A 10,170-nucleotide genomic window follows, 5' to 3' on the forward strand; every position below is an offset into this window, starting at 1 on the left:
AAAATCCGGAACAATATGACATCACAGGATGTGGCTTTGTACAGAGCCGCTTTTTATTTCAAAATATTTTTGTGCAGATTACGTTCGATCCGTATATTGTGATGCCAGTTCATTTACGCTTTGTCATTACCACTGGCGAGATATGTTTCGAACCTGGATAGAAATCAATACTGAATTATTAGAGTCATGCACACAGACACACGTATATATATATATATATATATATATATATATATATATATATATATATATATAGTATAGTATATATATATATATATATGCTTAAAAATCACAGTAGACGCGCTTGACTTCATCGTATGAGCGATTACCACAGGAAAATGACAGGGAGAAGGTCAATACCTAGCGCCTTTTTCTGTATATTCTATCTGTCATTTTCCTTTGGAATCTACATGTATATATATATATATATATATATATATATATATATATATATAATATACTTATATATATATATTTATATATATATAATAAAGTTTTTTTGCCACGAAGGAATGAAAAAGCGAGATAGCCGAGTAACTTTCGGAAATAGGACCGAAAGTACTCAGCTATCTCGCTTTTTAATTTTTTTCCTTCGTGGCCAAACAAAAAAACCTTTATTTTTATACATAGCATCACGTTTTATATACTTCGTGATCAAGTTAATCATATATATATATATTATATATCATATATATATATATACTAGATATACAATTTTTGTGTGGTTTCAATTATTATCCTTATCGTCATCATCTAAACGTTTCTAAATTACCTGTTGTAGCTATTGCCAATTCCTTATTAAACTTGCCATGCAAATCCCACGCACTTTCATCATTTCCCATTGGGGGAATATGCACATTATTTAGATATAATAATAACCGTAATGACAAATGGGGGAAGTATATTTCGTTCCCGTTTGCATGGTCTGATGAGTTAGTTAATACGGAAGAAGAAGAAGAAGAAGAAGAAGACGAGAAGACGAGAAGAATAAGAGGGGTTGGAAAGTTTGTAAAAAGAGTTAAATGAAATTTCTCTCGAACGAAATTGAGTCATACAAGTTATTCACTCATTCCGAAACACTTCGATATCGAGAGCCACTGGACACAAAGCAATCATGATTTGATTGTCAATTGTTTCGGGTGGGTAGGGAGAGGAACAGGAGATTCGAATGTTCTGCACTTCCCTGAAATTATGAAGCTACAAATTAAAAAGGTAGAGACAGTAGTTTGTGTCAACAAAAATCCCCTAATCACATGAGTTGCTAAAATGGTGAAGATATCCCTAATGGTGTAAATGTAAACAAACTAAATAATCTATATATATATAATATATAGCTATATATTCATAATATATATAATATTTATATATTATAATTTATATATATATATATATATATAATAGTATATATAAGATACTATATAGATAAATATATATATAATACTATTAGAGATAGCTAATATTATAATATATATGAGATTTTTGAACTGTATCGTTCCACAGAAAATGTATTGGTAAAGAATTCCACATTGTTGCTACATTTTCATTTACACCAATGTGGAATTATTCACCAATACATTTTCTGTGGAACGATACTGTTCAAAAACTCCCTTTCATTTCAATTCAGCACGATGAGTGAGCTCTAAAGTTTTCGAGAATAAGATGATATTCTTCAACCTGGATAAATCGAATCATTGCGATGATTAACCTGGTTTTGTGGAAGACATTAAACGCTGAATTTTCATTTGAGAGATGATTTTTTTCTATAAATCTATCAATTGATTGGTCGACGGTCGTTATTAACTACCAAAACAATTGTCTTTTTTTTTTTTTAGCGATTTATCTTGTTTGCAAAAGCAATCTCCATCGGTATCAGAAAAATCCCCGATGCAAGAAAACTGGTATGATTTACCCGAAAGGTTTTAATTTTAAAAAAAATCTAGTTAATTATGCACGCTTTTAGCTCAAACGTCAGGCATATATTACGGCAAGGGCCAAATTGGAAGCAAAAAAAAAAAAAAAAAAAAAAAAAATTAAAAATATAATAAAAAAAAGGGAAAAAGTCAATTTGGTGTCTCGTTGTTGGTAATATCTTAATGAGATTTTTTTTTGGAATCTTTCATAAACTGTTTAGTTACAAATTGCCATTCTCCTTCTATTTGTGCCTAATAATCCGTCAGCACATGTATATATATATATATATATATATATATATATATATATCATATACTATATATATAGTATATATATATGATATATATACTTTATACATACATACATATATAATATATATATATATATATATATATATATATATTATAGAACACCATATCTATATATATATATATATATATATATATATATATAGTATATATACATATATAATATATATATATATATATATATATTATATAATATATATATATATTTATACATACATACATAAATAATTCATATGAAAGTTCCTAATGTCTTACCTAAATTTTATATTAAATTAGTTTATGAAAACAGGATGAAAGTGTCGAAGAAAATTCTTCACCCCAATACGCCAAGAAGAGTATTAAGTTAAAATGGTTGTGTCTTTGATAAACAAGTGATTTATGCCATGTAATGGACTGGAATTATTTCATGAAAGGAGTTACCAAGCTAGTTTTACATATCCGATTACTGATACAATATTACTGTTATATATATTACATTCAGATTGCGAGGCAAAAATACAATTTCAGAGGGGAGAATATTCCAAGTGCTGGAGGTGAAGTAGAGAATCAGGAATTAGGAATTGTACTGGATGTTATGATTGTAATTCATACAGAATTTAACGTTAAGATTAACTTGAAGTAGATGATTTTTTTTTTGTATCTATTTATATCGTACGTGAGGATAAAAATATGATTTCTATATACTTTTTTTATCACTAGCATTTATACCTTTGAAAAAAGCACAGTGATTTATTTTCCTTTTTAACTCTATAGTTTCAATAAATTAATTCTGTTTAAATTTTTGATTGCGATATATTTCTTCCTTTTTAGCTTTTTCATTTCTAAAAATTTCGTCGTTTTCAGCTTTTTAATTTCGATAAAGTCCTCCCTTTCAATTTTGTTAATTTCGATAAATTTCTTCCATTTCAATTTTATGATTTCGAAAAATTTCGTCATTTTCAGCTTTTTAATTCCGATAAGTTTAATCGTTTTAAGCTTTTTAATTTCGACAAATTTCTTTCATTTCAATATTTAGTTGCGATAAATTTCTTCCTTTTCAGCTTTTTCATTTCGATAAATTTTATCGTTTTCCGTTTTTCAATTTCGATAAATTTGTTCCTCTTCAACCTTTACATTTCGATAAATTGTATCGTTTTCAGCTTTTTAATTTCGATAAATTTCTTCCTTTCCAACTTTTTAATTTCGATAAATTTCTTCCTTTTCAGCTTTTTCATTTCGATAAATTGTATCGTTTTCAGCTTTTTAATTTCGATAAATTTCATCTTTTCCAGCGTTTTAATTTCAATAAATTACTTTCTTTCCAACTTTTGAGATAAACATTGTTGCTTTCAACTGTTTAATTTCGAAAGATTTAGTCTTTTTAAGCTTTTTATTTTCGATAAATTTCTTACTTTTCAAATGTTTAATTCCGATAGATTTCATCGCTGTCAGCTTTTTTATTTATTTCGATAAATTTCCTCTTTTTTAACTTTTTAGTTTGGGTTTGTTTTGTTTTTTTCATCTTTTTATTATCATATATTTCTTCATTTTCAACCTTTTCGATACATTTTGGTGCTTTCAACATTTCACTTCGATAGATTTCGTCTTTTCATCTCTTTAATTTCAATAAATTTCATCGTGTTTCTTTTTAATATCAATAAATTCCTGGATTTCCAACTTTTTAGTTTCCGTAATATTATAATATTTTCTTTTAGCTTGTAAATTTTCATAATTTTCTTTCTTTTCAAATTGTCAATTTCGACAGATTTCATCATTTCAGCTTTTTAATTTTGAAAAATTTCTTCATTTCCAAATCTTTAGTTTCGGTAATCTCAACGTTTTCAGACTTTTAATCTTCATAAATTTCTTCATTTCCAAATTTTTGGTTTCGGTAAATTCTGTCGCTTTCAGCTCTTTAATTTTAACTTTAACCAGCTAGAAGGATATTATGATTGCATCATTCAAATTGTCCACTAGATTACCATTGCATTTAAAGCGCTTATGAAGAAATAACTGACAGACGTAAATGCAGACTCGGTAGAGAAGAATTTCCTGATAAATTTTCAATAACATCGCCAGCCACATGATTCAATTTAAAAAAAGGCAGGAACGTAATTACGCAAGAATTGAAATCAATTAATATTCTTTACCGAGATTTTTTATTCCCTGTCACTGAGCGAAATAGATTTCATTTTTTTACTAATTCCCTCATCAAAAAGGAATATTAGTTGCTGCAAGATTATTTTGAAAAAAGATCAATATCGCCTCCACGGAATAAAAAAAAAAAAAAACTGTTAATTCAAAATCTCATATTTTATTTATTAATATTTTTTCCATCTCTCTTCGAACGGCAAGAAGAAGAAAAAAATAAGACAAATTATATCGCTCCAGATGATATGAAATATGACATGTTTTGATTCATTTCTCTGCTTTTTTTATATTCAGATGTACATGGAATATTAATTTTTCCCCCCCAAAAATAACCGACAATAATTGAAAAATAACCTTATACTTGGATCACTTCGGAAACAAAGTACAGCAAGGCGAAAGATAAATAAAGTGGAATTTACTTTAAAGAAGATCATACATCTGGTTATAATATCGGAGAGATTGGATAAATCAAAGGAATATACTGGCTATGCTAGAATTAATACTTCAAAACAATCAAAATATGCGCCAACTTTTCTTCGGCGCAATCGAGGTTTTGTGCAGCGTATAATGTTATATGACCCACAGCCCATGAAACTTTTAGCCACGGCCCGGTGGTGGCCTGTCCCACAGCGTTGCCAGACACACGATTATGATTAATTTTAACCTTAAATAGAATAATAACTACTGAGGCTAGAGGGCTGCAATTTGGTATGTTTGATGATTGGGGGTTAGATGATCAACTTAATTTACAGACCTCTAATCTAAGTAGTTTTAAGGTCTGAGGGCGGACAAACAAAGTAAGGACAGAAAGAGTGAAGACGGACAGACAAAGCCATCTCAATAGTTTCTTTTAGATTACGGAAAATGTTCAGCAAAAATGTTAGGAAAATTCTTTTTTTTTTCTTTTATTTTGATGTCAGGTATAAAGATAAAAAAAAAAAAAAAAAAAAAAAAAAAAAAATTATGTCTGTCCAAGTCATCCTCTATTAACGTCACAGATACTAATGAAACAATTAATTAATAGCTGAGTGATTCAGATTACTAAATTATTAACTGATGTTGCTGGAAGTTAACAGTTATGATGACAAGTGTGTCAGTAATTCTTTCAAAAAAATGTTGATGAAAATTATTAATAAAAAAATCATTGTTGACTAAAATTCAGAGTGGTATTTAGGAACACTTATAACGGAACTATCACAGATTGCACAAAAGAATGATAATGCACTTTTTAAATTTGGGAAAGCAACAGAGGGCTACCGGGTCCTTTGTTGCCATCGACAGTTCCCTTGTTTTCTCTGCCACATAGATATTCTAAGCATGAAAGAAATGAATTCCATACATAGACGATGGAGAGAGAGAGAGAGAGAGAGAGAGAGAGAGAGAGAGAGAGAGAGAGAGATACTTAAATTAAAGGAGGTATACACGTGACATATACCTTTAACCTATACCTATGTCATGCTTTCATCGTACCTGAGTTACAAAAAAAAGTGAAATTAATCTGAAAGGAGCAGTTTGGAATAGAGAAAATGACTTCTATAATATAGTTGGTTTACTGACATCAACATAATAATAATAATAATAATAATAATAATAATAATAATAATAATAATAATAATAATAATAATAATAATAATAAAGCCTAGGTCAGTATGTCATAGGAAAACGTTTCGTATAAGACTGGAAATATTGAACCCTTTACCCTTCATAGTATTTATTACCTTAAAATATAAATATCCATAACAAAGTTTTAATTGTGAACTGTATATCAACCCTTGGTAACTCAATCATCCCTATGAATAACACTAATATAACGGTATTTCCCCCTATAATATAATCAAAGGTTATCTTTTCATCATTTTATAATGATATCTGAATTTTTTTTTCGCACTAGCTTTGTTGATAATGGAATCCTTTCGACCTTTTGATATCGTATTGCACTAAATTTCATGCTGCTTTATTAGATAACTTTCAATTATTCTGAATTGAGTTAAATTCACTGGTAAAAGAATCAAAGTCCGATGCAAATAGTGTTTTGCAGATTAAGAGGGTTTAGAAACTCAAAAATGGATGCTTTAAGTTATTCCTGATCAGATGTGTCAGAAGATAGATGGTCAAAATGAATCTTGTTTGTTTTAATGCGAAGGAATAAATTAATCCATAACATGACCTTAGATTTAGTAACACCTCTCTAACGTAATTGCGCTCATAATATTCCATCTTACTTTCTTTTTATCTTTTCTTAGAGAAAGAATACAATATTTTACAGTTGTAATAGAATTACATGTAGAATTTTTTATCAAAGTTGACTTAACTTTACCAGAATTTAACAAACATTTTAGCGTGGACATATTACATATAATATTTACAAATAATATTATTGGTGTTGCTCCCAGCACGAAGAGATACAACCCGCCTCTCCACTCCCTACACCTTTAAGTACCACCTCCTTTCCAGCAACCCTTACCCATATAATAACGCTTAAATATAGGACAAGCCGTAAGCATTCATAATATATCTCAACTGCTATAGTGAAGAAGCAAACGTGCAGACAGACGGACGTATATAGGCAGATATGAAAACTGGTCCACAGTACAACCAGCAGTAAATAAGTATATCAGAAATACAAACTAAACGTTCTTTCTTAGTTTTGTTGCAAAAAAACTAAAAAAATAAAAAAACACGTTTCAGCTCTTGTGTGCGTCATGCCATATATTTGGACAGTTGAATTTATTGTGTTATATCTATATATAGAAATATATGTATTGTATATCATATATATATATAGTATATAATATGTAAATATAATAATATATATATATATATTATATTATATATTGTTATTATATATATATATATATAGAAAGAGTAAAACCAGCAATTATACATAAAATCTTATGACTACCGGTTTCGGAGTAACTGTCTCCATCATCAGGTCTATACAAAAACAAAGAAAAAAAAATAAAAATCACTAAATTACGATCGATCATTAGAATGAAGAAATGTTTCACAAAGGTTACATTGTATACATAATAAAAAAAAGAGTAATGTACAAGCATAAAAAAGGGAAAGGAAGCAATATTAAAAAAAACAAAATAAATAAATAAATAAATACCTGCATCATGAAGGCATACAAACATACACACTAAGAATTTAAAAACACAGCATCTCCGTGGACCTCTCGTTGTTACTGAGGGAAGGTTTCAACTTTAAAGTGTAGAGGCTTTCTACTATTGCCAGCTCCATGGGGGCCACTCAACTAGAGAGAGTGGAAAATGAATCTAACCTTAGAGGGTGATCACTATTTTCTGCGTTCAAGTACAAAGACATCGTACCCCCAGAACTAGTCTCATGTTGTATATAAATACGAGTGCAATTGCTGTAATGCAATTTACGTGGGGAAAACAAAGCGCCAAGCACGTGTAAGATGGTTTGAACACTTGGGAAGATCAGTTAGGACAAACAGGCTTTTAGCAAAACCACCATTCAGTACCATATGGGATCACGCAGAAAATAGTGATCACCCCCTAAGGTTAGATTCATTTTCCATTTTCTCATGGAGCTGGCAATAGTAGAAAGTCTCTACACTTTAAAGTTGAAACCTTCCCTAAGTAACAACGAGAGGTCCACGGAGATGCTGTGTTTTTAAATTTTTAGTGTGTATGTTTGTATGCCTTCATGATGCAGGTATTTATTTATTTATCTATTTTTTTTTAATATTGTTTCCTTTCCCTTTTTTATGCTTGTACATTACTCTTTTTTTTTATTATATATACAATGTAACCTTTGTGTAACATTTCTTCATTCTAATGATCGATCGTAATTTAGTGATTTTTAATTTTTTTTTCTTTCTGTGTTTTTGTATAGAGACAGTTACTTCGAAACCGGTAGTCATAAGAAAATAAAGGATGTTTTATGTACAAGTGTGCTGGTTTTACTCTTTCTATCAAGACTCCGTTTTCGAAGGGATAGATCAGTTGCAGATATATACATATATATATATATATATATATATATCTATATATTATATATATATATATATATATATATATATATAACAGCCCTGAATTTTCTAATATAAGAAATCATGCAGCTCTCTGTAAAATTGAAATTAACAAAAAACAATATATAACGACACTTGAATCTTTACATATCAAGCACCTCGTTCCTTCCCTCAATTCTAGTCAATCCTCTACTCAGCTTTTCTTGGCGTAGTCGAGGTCTGGGCAAACGACGGTCCTACAGCCATTCCTTTCTTATCCTTCGCTTTGTTAAGGTTAATATTATTTTTTAATCCTAAATTTCGTCAATTTTAATGTCACCTTGTAAATAATTTTTGTTTTTTTAGCTTTTAACAATAGTTATTATGAATAACTCTAGTTTTTTTTGTATTCCTTTTTGAAATAGCAAGTAAACTTTAATCATATATCTTTTATAAATGTGAATTTATTTTATATTACAGACTGATGAAGTTTCTGGATGGCACGAGTCGTATCACAATAAGCTCTTTATTTGATCTTCTGAGTTTCGGTAACCCTACTGATGACTACATGTTTGCACCTTTTGATATATATATATATATATATATATATATATATATATATATATATATATATATATATATATATATATATATAAGGTGATTTATATTTCCTGATATAACATCCACGAAAAATAAAAGCTAAAAAAAAAAAAAAAAAAAAAAAAACCAGGAACCCCATATACACAAATATTGCCTGAAAAGAAAGAAGAACGCAATTACTAAATGCCCATAGATCCTGGCTAAGAAAAGGCATCCGAAGAATTGATATGAGAGAATTCTATTATTCCTTGAGAATCCTTCCGTCCTTCCGTTCCTTCAAAGGACATCAAAGAGCAGAAATGGGTTCCTTCCTCAAGTGACGCGAAGGAGAACGACATTCTTCCGAGATATTGGCTTCTCGTTTGGTATGACACGTATTCCACCTTCTACGGCCTCAAGGGAAATGTTTTCTCTCTCTCTCTCTCTCTCTCTCTCTCTCTCTCTCTCTCTCTCTCTCCCTCTCTCTCTCTCTTGAGATTTTCTTCGGCCTCTTCCGGAATTTCTCTCGATACCTTTTCGATATTTCCCTCGTTTATAGGGACTTCTCTCGTTCGTATAGGTACTTCTCTCGTTTATAGATACTTCACTCATTTATAGATACTTCTGTCGTTGATAAATTCCTTCTAATTTCTCTTTTACCTAGATTCTGCAGTTGGTTTGGTAGTTACATTTATATAGATGTATATATATATATATATATATATATATATATATATATATATATTTATACACACACCACACACACACACCACACATATATATATATATAATATATATATATATATATATATATAAACACAAACACACACACACACACACTATATATTTATATAAAATTTATATATATATATATATATATATATATAGATATATATATATATACATCTATTCAGGATATATATGAAATTTATTAAATATCTAACATTCCTTCCGCTGATATAATAATTATAATATAATAATAAATAATAATATAATAATATAATAATATAATAATAATAATAATAATAATAATAAAAATAAAAATAATAATAATAATAATAATAATATATGAAGGTAGGAGACCCTCTCTCAAACATGTTTTGTTAAAGATGATGGCAGCATCAGTGGAATTGATTTATATATGGTCTTTTCAATTCTTCTTATAATAATAATAATAATAATAATAATAATAATAATAATAATAATAATAACAATAATACAGATGGATCAGAATAATAAAGTTAATTGTACATCACAATTTTC

Source organism: Macrobrachium nipponense, chromosome 2 (genome assembly GCF_015104395.2).
Source record: "Macrobrachium nipponense isolate FS-2020 chromosome 2, ASM1510439v2, whole genome shotgun sequence".
Taxonomy (NCBI): domain Eukaryota; kingdom Metazoa; phylum Arthropoda; class Malacostraca; order Decapoda; family Palaemonidae; genus Macrobrachium; species Macrobrachium nipponense.